Source organism: Carcharodon carcharias, chromosome 14, assembly GCF_017639515.1.
Source record: "Carcharodon carcharias isolate sCarCar2 chromosome 14, sCarCar2.pri, whole genome shotgun sequence".
Classification (NCBI taxonomy): Eukaryota; Metazoa; Chordata; class Chondrichthyes; order Lamniformes; family Lamnidae; genus Carcharodon; species Carcharodon carcharias.
In genome coordinates this window covers 17,445,446-17,458,372 of record NC_054480.1, presented here as the reverse complement: position 1 = coordinate 17,458,372, position 12,927 = coordinate 17,445,446, and the positions used below count along the sequence as shown (strand labels likewise).

The window sequence follows — 12,927 nt, the reverse complement described above, 5'->3', positions numbered from 1 at the left end:
GCTTGGCCTAAATAACCAAGTGGTTATGGTACTGGGTTTGTAACCCCCAGATCAAGAGTTCAAATCTCACAATGGCAAACTATGAAACAATGTAACTTCATCTGAAACAGATGGAAACAGGTTTACTCAAAAGAGTATCAAGGGTTCAAATCTCACAATGGCAAACTATGAAACAATGTAACTTCATCTGTATAAACAGATGGAAACGGGTTTGTACTGGAAAGAGTTACTGCCTGTGCCAATTTCTCCTTTAGGCAGATGGCTCCATATCTCAGTGGTTAGAGCACTGGTCTCGTAAACCAGGGGTCACGAGTTCAACTCTCGCTGTAGCCTATGGTTTAGCTGATAAAGCCAATTTCCGTAGAAAAGTGGGCGATGGGTTGAAAAATGCTGCAAAACAATATTGATCCTTGAAAAGGTTCCGTTCCCAGAACTACACACAGTCCTCCAGGCGTGATCTAACCAGGGCTTCGTGGAGCTCTATTAAACATATCAAGAGTTCAAATTTAAAAGATTTAAAAGATTATCAAGAGTTCAAATCTCCCAATGGCAAACTATGAAACAATGTAACTTCATCTGAAACAGATGGAAACAGGTTTGTACTCAAAAAAGTTATAAATTAGGTTAGGAGGTGCATGTTTGTAATGTGTAAATAAAAGCCAATAACAGTATGTAAAGATTAGCTCCAGTTCTATCTTTCACCACTTGGTTATCCAGAATAGAATCTAGAGAATCTCAGGTTGTTCTCATTAGAGTAGAGAAGGTTAGGAGGAGATTTGATAGATATTTTCAAAATAGAGTAAATAAGGAGAATATTTTTACGCAGGTGGGAGGGTTGGTAACTAGAAGTCACAGATTTAAGATAATTGTCAAAAGAACCAGAGGTGAAATGAAGAGAAATCCTATAATACAATAATTTATTATAATCTGGAATGCACTCTCCCAAAGGGTGGTAGAAGCAGATTCAATAATAACGTTCACAAGGGACTTGGATAGATATTTGAAGGGGAACATACCGCAGGGGAAAGAGCAGGCAAATGGGACAAATTACATAGCTCTTTCCAAAAGCCAGCTCAGAAACAATGAAACAAGTGGCCTCCTGCGCTGAAAGATATGATGAAGTATTGCTGGAAAAAGAGACATACTGTCAAAGCTTTTCACCTTGCACTCATCGGGATAGATATGCAAGAATGCCAATTTTAAAGGGAACAACAATTTATACTGTATGAGAAGAGAGTGTTGATTGAACTGTGATTAGCAGAGGTGTTGCCATGGACAATATACCTGAGAACAGTTAACTGCCAAGCTTTTGTTTAAATTGAAACCAGGCTCTGATTGGTCAAGGCATTGCCATGGGGAACGAACCAAGGAATGGTTGTACCCCAAGCTTTTGTTTAGTTGAAAAAGATTAAATGCCTGGATATGCTCCTTCTGTCTGCAAAGGACAGGGCCCTGTGTGTGAATACATATAGTTTCTAGAGCACATAAGTGAGCCACGCTGAGAGCCTAACGGATAATCTTAAATTGTCTATCAGTGTGATTCTTAGCACAATCAGGATTGTTTAGTGTCACAACAGTGGACTCCAGCTACCAACTACCTATGGGCATATTGAACTTTTTTATGGAAGCCCCGTGTTTTTAAAAGAAATACAAGTAAAGACTGATCAAAAGATGGCTGATAATGTAAAGTGACCACTTTCTGAAAAAAATCCTATGTGGATTATACTGACAGACCTGTCCTGAGAGAACATGGAATGTTACACCTGAACAGGTAGCAAGGCCAACTTCAAACAGAGACACTTGAAAGAAGAGTATGGAAAATACAAGAGACTGGATTTTAATACAAGAGACAATGGAGACTGTCTCCCACCTCGTCAGACATCCAAAAGTCCATCTCCTGTTGATTGATATCTCAGAATGTGTAAACAGTTCTGATATGAATGCCTATTTTCTCTTGGGGAAGGGGGAGAAGTGGTCTCAGGCAAGGGAAGAGGCTGCAGGATGAAGCTGTACTGGGAAAAGGGGGGTATCCCAGGGTGTGCGTGGGGGCACATGTTGACATGTGCAAGTGACTTCAAGATTGTGTGGGCTGAGGAGGCAGTCTCCAGAGGATGTGGGGCCAGATGAAGATGTGAGTGTTTGCGTGTCAGAATGGGTGGTGATGTTTCTTGAGCTTGCAGTGAGTGAGATGCCAGTGAATGTGTGATGGGATTGAGTGTGTGAATTTAGAGTGATGAGATGGTTGCCATACCCTGGCTGCACGGATGAGATCATTCATCCTCTATCTGCATTGGAGGCCAACCTCTTCTGTGCAACATTGGCACTGATCACCACAACCATCATCTGCCAAGCCAGAATGGTAATGTAGCTGCCCCTCCTGCAACCAGAATGGGGGTAGAGGACATCATTGTGGGACTCCACAGTGTCCAAAAGGCCATTCTTGCTTTTTGGGGCCATGTCTTCTTTGCTGCAGTCCTGGGCTGGAAGCATTGAGCTCAGTTGTACCATAAATGTGGTGCCTGGCATGATGAAGCAGCGAGGTGACGACTCAGAACCCGCTCTCACACTTATTACAAATCTGGGACGATTCTGCCCATAGTTTCCAATATTAGATGTGATTGACCAGCACTTGTTAAACAATCCTGATTGTGCTAAGAATCAAACTGACAGGCAATTTAAGATTATCAGTTAGGCTCTCAGTGTGACTCACTTACGTGCACTAGAAACTACATAGACTCACACACAGGGCCAAAATTGCACCTTTTTCAACTAAGCAGAAGCTTGGGGTACAGCCATTTCCTGGTTTATTCCCCATGGCAATACCTTGACAAATCAGAGCTTGCTTTTAATTTAAACAAAAGCTTGGCAGCTAACTGTTCTTTGGTGCATTCTCCATGGCAACACCTCTATCAATCAGAGTCCACTGCCAACCAACCAGCACTCTCTTCTCATACTGTATAAGTTGTTGTTCCCTTTTGATTTGGTATTCTTGCATATCTGTCCTGATGAGTGCAAGGCGAAAAGCTTCAACAGCATGGCCATAATATTGAGGTCGGTGAGCGGGGGTGGGGCCTACTCACTGACACGTAAAATGATGCCAGATGACGCCAGGCAGAACTCCCGATGTCACCCTGCGTCATTTCAATTTTCAGGTCGGCAGGGGTGCAGCCGAGTTAGTTGTGTGCCCACCGACCTGTCCATGGCCAATTGAGGCCATTGACAGGGTCAATTAAGCAATTAAAGGAGCTGCCCGTCCAACCTCAAGGTTGGCGGGCAGGCCAGAAGCTCTGGCGGGAACTAGAAAAAGCAAGAAACCTCATCCACAGGCGGAATGAGGTTTCATGTAGGCTTTAAAAAATTTTAATAAAGATGGGAAATGTAAAGGAAATTTAATTTTTCTATTTTTATCTTTTTTACATGTACAGCCAATCTCCCTGAGGCTACACTTAGCCTCAGGGAGATGAATGCGCTCTTTCGTGAGCATGCGCAAAAGAGCGCACTCTCGATTTTGGGATTCCACCCCCCACCACCCCCCCCTCCACCCCCGCCTGCACAGCATTTCTGTGTGGACGTCACGTTGGCCGAGCCTTAACTGGCCCGCCCACGTAAATGGCGCCGAGCCTCAAATCAGGGGCGCCAATCAGAAACACGCCTGTACGCGCCCGCCCATCAACTCCCCCCACAATGGAGGGAAAATTCAGCCTGTTATGTTTGGGGCAGCAGTGAGAATTCTTGAGATTGTCCCTTACACAAATACAACATTGCAGCTGATTAGTGATTCACTTAAAGTGAGTAATTGCAATAACAGTTCTGGCTTTAACTGAAAGAAATGATATCATTCAGTTCCACGTTCATGTGCCAATGCCAGGCTCCAAACACAGTTCAAGTGTTCCATTATACAGAATATGAGTCACTGCAAAGCATTTGTCTGTTTCTTTTCATATGAGAGGCTAAGTGTCGCCTGTTTTCTCCCATGAGTTCAGATTTCTGAGTCATCAAGAGTCAGAGTCATTATGTCACAAGAGGAGCCCATTCCGCCCATCGAGCCCATGCCAGCTCTCTGTACAGCAATCCAGTCAGTCCCATTCTCCCACTCTATTTCCTTTTGAAATCACTGATCATCTCCACTTCCACCACATTTGTAGGCAATGATTTCCAAGTCATTAACACTGACTATGTAACAAAGTTTTACCTCATCTCTTGCCCAAAGTCTTAAATCTTGGTCCTCTAGTTCTTGCACCATCAGCTAATGGGAATAGTTTTTCTTTGTCTACCTTATCTCAACCTGTCATAATCTTGTACACCTCTATCAAATCTCCCCTCAATCTCCTTTGCCAAGGAGAACAACCCCAGCTTCTCCCTCATCCTTGGAACCATTCTGGTAAATCTCCTCCACACCTTCTCAAGGACCCTCACATCCTTCCTAAAGTGTGATGATCAGGACTTGACACAATTCTCCAGTAGTGTCCTAACCGAAACTTTATAATGGTTCAACATAACTTCCCTGCTTCAGTATTCAATAGTTCTATTTATGAAGCCCAAGATCCCATTTGCTTTGCTAACTACTCTGTGACAGCAATGGAATTTTGAAGAGCATCACTTAGCCATGGTGATATATGAGCACCTAAGAATTGGGAAAATGTCAGGTTGCTTGATGGAAGTTTGAGGAAAATAGAGTAACGGACAAGTTCATTCCCGAGCAGTATTTGTTGCCCAGAATGTGAAAAGTTAGTTCGCTTGCAGCAGGAAAGTTTCCATCCACACTCGCTATGTGTGTCACCTATGCAGACTGTCCTTCTTATGGAGGGAGGTCTCAAACCAAATATCTGAGGGAGCAGCTGGCTTCACAATCACATGCCAAGTGAGGGAACATTAGGACCAAGTCTTTCCTTCAAGGCTGTTGTGGTAACCTGCTGCCTGAACCTAAGATTGTGCTAATAGAAAAAAAATCAGAAAAAGCTCTAAATACTGAGCAAGTCAGATAGATCTGTGGAACGAGGAACAGAGTTAATGTTTCGTGCTTGTGAACTGTTTCTCTTATAGAAGTTCCTGCTACCGTTGATGAAAGAAAGAGTACTTGCATTAATATAACACCTGTCAAGACCTCCAAACATCCCAAAGTGCTTTACAATTGTATTTTCTAAGACTGAGATGGATAGAATTTTGTTAGGATAAGCATATCAAGTGATATGTTAGGATAAACATACCAAGTGATATGTTAGGATAAACATACCAAGTGATATGTTAGGATAAACATACCAAGTGATATGTTAGAATAAACATATCAAGTGATATGTTAGGATAAACATACCAAGTGATACGTTAGGATAAACATACCAAGTGATACGTTAGGATAAACATACCAAGTGATATGTTAGGATAAACATATCAAGTGATGATGGTTGCCAAATGGCAGAGTGGACCTGAGGGGCTGAATAAGCTGTTCCAGTTCCTAATCCCTCTGGTAAGATGTGCACACTGTTTTGATTGCTACCTGTGTTTATCCTATGCTAAAGTGGCTCTGCCAGGTGTGAGGTAGATCCTGTGGGTCAACAGAGGATCTTCTTTCATATCTTCAATTGAAGCTGTTGAATAATTGTGTCCTTGGAAACTGTTCATCTAAAACATCTCCAATTGTGCTTTTAAATCCAAAAACGCAATTGATTTGAATCCTATACATTTTCTCTCATGATGGCCTGCTAGAAGCAGTAAAAATGCCCTTGAAATTTCATAGATTTTTCAATGGTAGCTTCACTGGAATGAATCATCCAGAATCCTACTTCAAAACTCTATTCATTTCAACAGCTTTTTAAAAAAATCCTGTAAATTTCTTCAGTAGTTTACGCAAAGTTATTGATCCAGAGGGTAGATTATCCCCCCCCCCCACCACATTGAGGGGGGGTTGTGCGGGGGCAGGCGTGGATCCAATCAGCAACCTCCAATCGGGTCCAGGCAACCCGTTTTACGTGGGTGGGCCAATTAAGGCCCGTCCAGCGTGACGAGTGTTCAGAAGCGCTGAGCGCTCCCTGTGCAGGTGGTGGTAGTTGGCGGGGGGGAGGGGGGGGCATTCGCGGGAGTGCACATGTGCACAAAAGAGTGCAGAAATCTCCCTGAGGTGCACCTAATTAGCTTTAAGTTTAAATAGTGTAATAAAGTGTTGTAAAAATTTTTATGACACGTCCCCTCATGTGAAACTGTCACATGAGCTGGGACACGTGTATTCATTTTAATAAAAAATTTCCTGAAAATTTTAAATCGTTCATGAGACCTCATCCCACCCGTGGCTGAGGTTCCATGACAAATGTGAAGGCTCTTCGCCTGCCCTGCCAACCTTAAGGTTGGACGGGCAGCTTTCTCAATAGGCTTGATTCATGCAATAATGGCCTTAACAGGCTTTTGACAGTTCGGCGGGCGTGCAGACGAGTCAGCTGTGCGCCTGCCGAACTGAAAATCTAAATGACGCGTGGTGACGTCGGGACACATGCCCAATGTCACCCCGCGTCATTTTAAGCCTCTGCAAGCTGGACCCACCCCTGCTCGCTGAGCCGAAGATTCAGCCCAGAGTTTCAGCACTGAAAATACTCTGTCTGCATACTAGCTATATCAATTGAGATGTTAATCTTTTACAAACTGCAGGGTTCAGAATAGAACTGAAACTGAAATGTTTCACTATTCTTATCAGTATATTGAAAGACTTGAATTTATGCAACCTCATAATGCCCCAAAGTGCTTTTGAATTACTTTTGAAGTGCTGAAGGCATTGCAGCAGCCAGTTTGTGCATAGCAATCTTCCACATAGCAATTAAATGAATGACATTTAATGAATGAAAGATCACCTGTTTTATAGAACAAAAACAGAAAATACTGGAAAAACTCAGCAGGTCTAACAGCATCTGTGAAGAAAGAAAACAGGAGTTAACATTTTGAGTCCATATGACTCCTCTTCAGAGCTACACTCTGAAGAAGAGTCATATGGACTGGAAATGTTAACTCTGTTTTTTCTCTCTCCACAGATGCTGTTAGATCTGCTGAGATTTTCTAGCATTTTCTGTTTTTGTTTCAGATTTCCAGCATTTACAGTATTTTGCTTTTATGGCCTGTTTTATGGGGTTGATTGAGTGATAAATATTGACTCGACACCAGGGAGAAATTTCCTCTTCTTTGAAATAGCGCCTCAGGATATTTTGCATTCACTTTAGAAAGTAGAAGACGCTTCTGTTTAAGTCTCAGCCAAAATATGACATATCTGACGATGCTGAAACCAGTCAGTCCTGGAGCTAAAAGTAGCAGTCTGGATTAAGATGCCCAAGTCTGTAGTGCATGGCTTGAATCCACAATTGTTCCAACTCAAAGAGGAGCATGCTACTAACAGAGCTAAGGCTAACATTTGGTCTGTAAAAGCACTTGGTATACTTGGCCTTACAGATCTTGAATTCAAATTCTGGCTTGTTCTACATTAACTGATTTGACCTAGGCCAGCAGATGAGGCAATACAATTGGTTTTGGGGCTCTCTTGGTTAGAGAGGAAGAAAGTGAGTTTAGGTGTTCCATTCCTGATCTCTAGCCAACAGTTGCTGATAGAAAATTTAATTGTGTGGATTTCAGAACAGGATTGGTCTCAGCTGTGACACTTCAATGGTGGAATAACAGACCTTAACTGTCATGGTTCATATATAATGACTGGTAACTAGGTGAGGTACAGGAAGATTGGCAGCATGCATGGAATCAGGCCCAAGCAGGAAAGGGAAAAAGACATGTAAACTCATATATGTCAACCAAACCCATGATGACTTTGTCACCTGAGATAGTAACTATCCTTTGCAATAGAGAGCAAGTTTACCCAATTGTGGTGGACCGTTGGCTGAGAAAGAATGAAGGAAATGGAAAGAGGCAAGAAGCGCTAAATTAAAGGGAGGGGGAATTCATGGAACTGGAATGTCAGAACAGGTGTGGATGTTGAGTAGGTCTCAGTATCAGAATCTGTTATTTATAATCCATGTCAATAGCCTGGAGATGCTACAATATAATGTTAGCCCAGATTATGTGCTCCACTCCGCATAACCATCTTACTCAGGAGTAAGTGTGTGACTAACACAACCCAGCTGACAATCAGTTAGCCAATGATGGGTTAATAAACACTGACCAAGAGTGTGCAAATTTATGCAGCTAATGAAAAAGTTACATTCATACCAAAGGTTCTGTACATCCTCCAGAATAGACGTTGGGATCAGAGAATTATGCAATTAAATAATATTTATTGAAAGAAACATTTTCAAATATTTAGGACTGTAATGAGGAGAAATTCTTTCACTTAGTGGGTTGTGAACCTTTGGAATTTTCTACCCCAGAGGGTTGAGGATGCTCCATCTTTGAAGGTATTTAAGGCTGAGATAAATAGTTTTTGGTCTCTCAGGGAATCAAGATATATGGAAAGTGGAGTTAATGCAGAAGATCAGCCATGATTGTGCTGAACAGCAGAGCAGGATTGATGGATTGCATGTCCTACACCTGCTCCTACTCCTTATGTTACTATGCCCCATTGATCTGTTTGAAGAATAATGTCTACCTGGCAAACAAAATTCCCTCAAATATTGCCAAGAAAAAGCCACTGAGTTAATTATTCATCTCAGTTACTGTTTGTGGACCTTAAGGGTGCCCAAATTCTGTCCACACAACAACAATGGCGGTACTTCAAAGATTGGTTGTGACGCACTTTAGGACGTCTGTATAATGCACCAAGGGCAGGATTTTACATCCTGTGGGCGGGCACATGCCCGACCCAATCGAGCGTAAAATAGCGCACGATGATGTCGGGCGAGCATCCTGACTTCATTGCGTACTCACACCATATTTCAGTCGGTGGGCGTGCGTGCAAGTTGGCAGCGCACCCATCAACAATTAAGAGGCCTATTAAGGCCCTTTATCAATTAATTTAAACATATTTTTCGCTGCCCGTCCAACCTTACAGTTGACGGTGCAGGTGAATCGGCCAGGCGGCCTATTGACGTTTTAAGCAAACCTCATCCACGGGGCAGAATGAGCTTTCCACAATTAAATTTTAAAAAAGTATAAATTTTTGGGGCAGAATATTTCTCATGCTCGTGTTATTGTGAGTGAGTCCCATGTCGGGGACATTTTCTTCAGATTTTAAAAATCTTTATTTTTCACGCCGGCTGGCTGTTAGTTGGCCAGTCAGCAGGAAATCGTGGTCAGCGGCTGATCACGGGGTGGCCGGAGCATTATCTGGCCGCTCCAGGGTCCGTCCACCGCAGCCGCCCGGTGACCCGAAAATCCTGCCACAAGGGCACAGTATCGATGCTTCTGTCAGTCCGAGATGAACTCACACCCACAGAAAGTGCTCGGTGAGGGTGAACATTTAACTTTGAGATAATATCCTAGTTTCATTTCAACGGCACACAGTGTAATTGGTGACGAGAATGCTGGCATTATCTCCAGAGGTGAACTCAAATCCAGTCTCCATCTGTCAACAGGTCTAATGCTGAATGTGGAGATTCTTGCAAACTTTCTGTGGAGTGTTTCTTTTGAAGGAAAGGAAATTAACTTTACCCATGGACAAAGAGACACATTTCAGAATTCAATAATCTGGTTCATTAATCTTTATTAATGGAATTTAAATCCCACCACTGCAACTGGTGGAATTTAAATTTGATTAATAAAATCTGGAATTGAAAGCTAATCTCAGAAACAGTGGCCATGAAACTATCATCGATTGTCATAAAAAAAATTCTGGTTCACTAATGTCCTTTGGGGAAGGAAATCTGTTGCCCTTACCTGATCTGGCCTACATGTGACTCCAGACCCACAGCAATTTGGTTGACTCTTAAATGTCCTCTGAAATGGCCTAGCAAGTCATTCAGTTCAAGGGCAATTAGGGATGGGTGTCATGAAACTAACATATATTTTCATAATATTTTTCTGCTTTAATGTGCAGTAGGTTTATGGGGTAAGTATAGCTGGGTGTCCTTGTGTGTGGTTTAATTACATTTGGAGTCAAGTAGAATGCAAGCTTTGACTTATCAAAAGAAGCCAGGTGCTTGACATGCTATTGAGTAAATATGGATGCTGGCTTTGCATGTAAGGTGTGATGAGAATTTGCAATGTTAGATAAATGAAGGGAGATTTGGATTTAAAAGGGATTTTAATCTGATTACAACTAGCCAGATAAGCAAGGCTAAGGAATGTATTTATTTTTCCCAAAGGTTACTGACAACATATAGTGACAACATGAAAGTTTTTATATTGAGGGAGATACCGTTTCAAAGACATATGGAACAATAGAATTTATATATTAAAAAGAGAGAAATATATATAAAGGAGAATGAAAGGCTATGAGTCAGGAGAAGACCATGTAAGATTTAATAGGAATGTGTAAAAAGCCTTAATGAAGCCTCCAGCATTTGTGCATAAAGTCTGCTGTCTTACAAAGCTGAAGCTGGAGAAAAGCTATTTGGAATTTCAATGTCCAGAGTATTGTGTTAACTTGATGAGTCTGTTTTAAATCTGAAGTCTATTTTGGACAGTTGCCTTAAAGGGAGTGTAATATCTCCCAAAGAGACCCAATTTGTTATGACACGGCAGGATAATTAGGAATTTTAGGAGTTAATAGTAGTAATTGTAGTATTATGCATGTGCTTGACATCTTTTAATTAGTTAATAAATATTTTAATTTTAATTTTTTTAAATATTCAAAGTTCTTGGTTCTCCCAAAGAGACCCAATTTGTTATGACACGGCAGGATAATTAGGAATTTTAGGAGTTAATAGTAGTAATTGTAGTATTATGCATGTGCTTGACATCTTTTAATTAGTTAATAAATATTTTAATTTTAATTTTTTTAAATATTCAAAGTTCTTGGTGGACTTATTACTGCTGACTTCAGTGCATGCATCTCATAATAAATACAAATTGCAAAACCATTGTGATAGCACAACCAAATTTCCCTTGTGGATTTGGTCTGCCTGGCACACATCTGCCACATCATAACAAATTGGGGGGTCTTTGTGGGATATTTGAAATTCCTTGATTGGTTTGAAGTTCTTGAATCATGAGGTTACGAGTATGAGAAGCACATTGAATTCAGGAGTTGGTGTGAGGGATTTTTACAGAGGTGAGGCTGCAAAAATGGCTTTATCCATGGCTAAAACTTTTTTGGAAGGAGAACCCTGATTGGGTTACAAAAAGTATCGAAAGGTAAGTTAACAGAGTTGGCGGATTAGTTGCAGTTGAGGTTACCTGTAGGGGCAAAGAAAGCAGGCATAGTTAAAGTGATAGCACAGCATTTGAAGTTAGAAGTGATGCCTGATACTAGTGAATCACAGCTGGAGGTAGTGAGACTTCAGTTACAAATGAAGAAGCTTGAATTTGAACAGCAATGGAAATGAAAAAAATCTTGGACTCGGGGCAGCAGAAAAAGAAAGAACAGAGAAAGGGAAAAAGAGAAAGAATTTCAAAGAGAAATGGAAATACGAAACTTTGACCCGCTGAGGGAAGAGTTAGCAATGGGGGAGAGGGAGAAGGAAAGAGAAAGAGAATACCAGCATTAAAAGCTGAACTTTAAAAAAAAGACCTCAAATGCTGAGGAAGGTTCGGATGATGAAAAATCTTACAACCTAAAATACTGGGAGGAGATGTTTAAATTCATGCAATGTCTTCCGAAGTTTGAAGAAAGAGATGTTGAGGTGTTCTTTGTTTCGTTTGAGAAGATAGCTAAACAGATGAAATTGGCCACAAGGAAACTGGACATTGCTTTTACAGTCTAGATTAGTGGGTAGAGCTCATGAGGTTTATGCTTCAGAAGAAATGTCGGTGAATTAAGATGCAGTTAAAAAGGCTATTTTGAGTGCGTTTGAGTTGGTTCCTGAGGCAGATATTTAGGAATATAAGGAAACAGCCTGGGCAAACTTATACTGAGTTTGAGAGGGTAAAGCAAAGGGTTGCTGAGCGGTGGGGGGGTGGGGCGTGGTGTCCGCTCGCCGACATGTAAAATGACGCGGGATAATGTCGGGTGGAACTCCCGATGTCACCCCGCATCATCTCCATTTTCAGGTCGGCGGCGGTGCAGCCAAATCAGCTGTGTGCCCGCCAACCTGTCAACGGCTTATTGAGGCCTTTTAAAAAGTCATTAACTCAATTAATGGACCTGCCCATCCAACCTTAAGGTTGGCGGGCAGGCTGGAAGCCCTGGCGGGCTTCAGAAAAAGCATGAAACCTCATCCACGGGCGGGATGAGGTTTCATGAGGGTTTTAAAATTTTTAATAAAGGTTTGAGTTTAAGTGATGGGCATGCCCCAATTCATGTGACAGAGTCACGTGAGGGGACATGTCAGGGAAATTTTTTAAACATTTACGTTAAAAGTTTTAATTCTGAGGCAGCACTTAGCCTCAGGGAGATCAGTGCACTCTTTCGCGTGCATGTGTGAAAGAGCGCACCGCTGGCTGAGGGAATCACCCCCCCCCCGTCCGCACAGGGAACGCACAGCGCTTCCTGGTGGACGTCACGCTGGGCGGGCCTTAATTGGCCTGCCCACATAAAATGGCGGCGCGCCCCCGATTGGAGGCGCACCCGCCCGCCTGCGTCCGCTCCTGCACTTCCCCCACAACGGGGACGGGATGGGGGGGGTGGAATTCTTCCCAAAGACATTTTGACCGGTGGATATGGGTATTAAAAGTAGATAAGACATATGCAGCTCTTAGAGAAGTAATTCCTTTGGAAGAATTTAAAGATTAAATTCCTTCAGTAGTGAGAACTCATGTGGAGGAACAGACGGTTAAAACAGTACAATTTACAAAATTGTTGTGATAGCACAACCAAGTTTGCCTTGTGGATTTGGTCCACCTGGCACACATCATCTGCCCCATCATAGCAACGGGCAACAAATGCGACACCCACATCCCATGAAAGAATAA

At 42.2% G+C, this 12,927-nt stretch overlaps 1 non-coding gene across 1 annotated transcript; it reads left to right on the top strand.

Annotated features, from left to right (window-relative positions):
• Positions 1-260: 260 nt before the first annotated feature.
• On the top strand, positions 261-333 carry trnat-cgu. The gene has a single exon. It is a non-coding gene; the product is annotated as a tRNA-Thr (tRNA).
• The last annotated feature ends 12,594 nt before the right edge of the window (positions 334-12,927 follow it).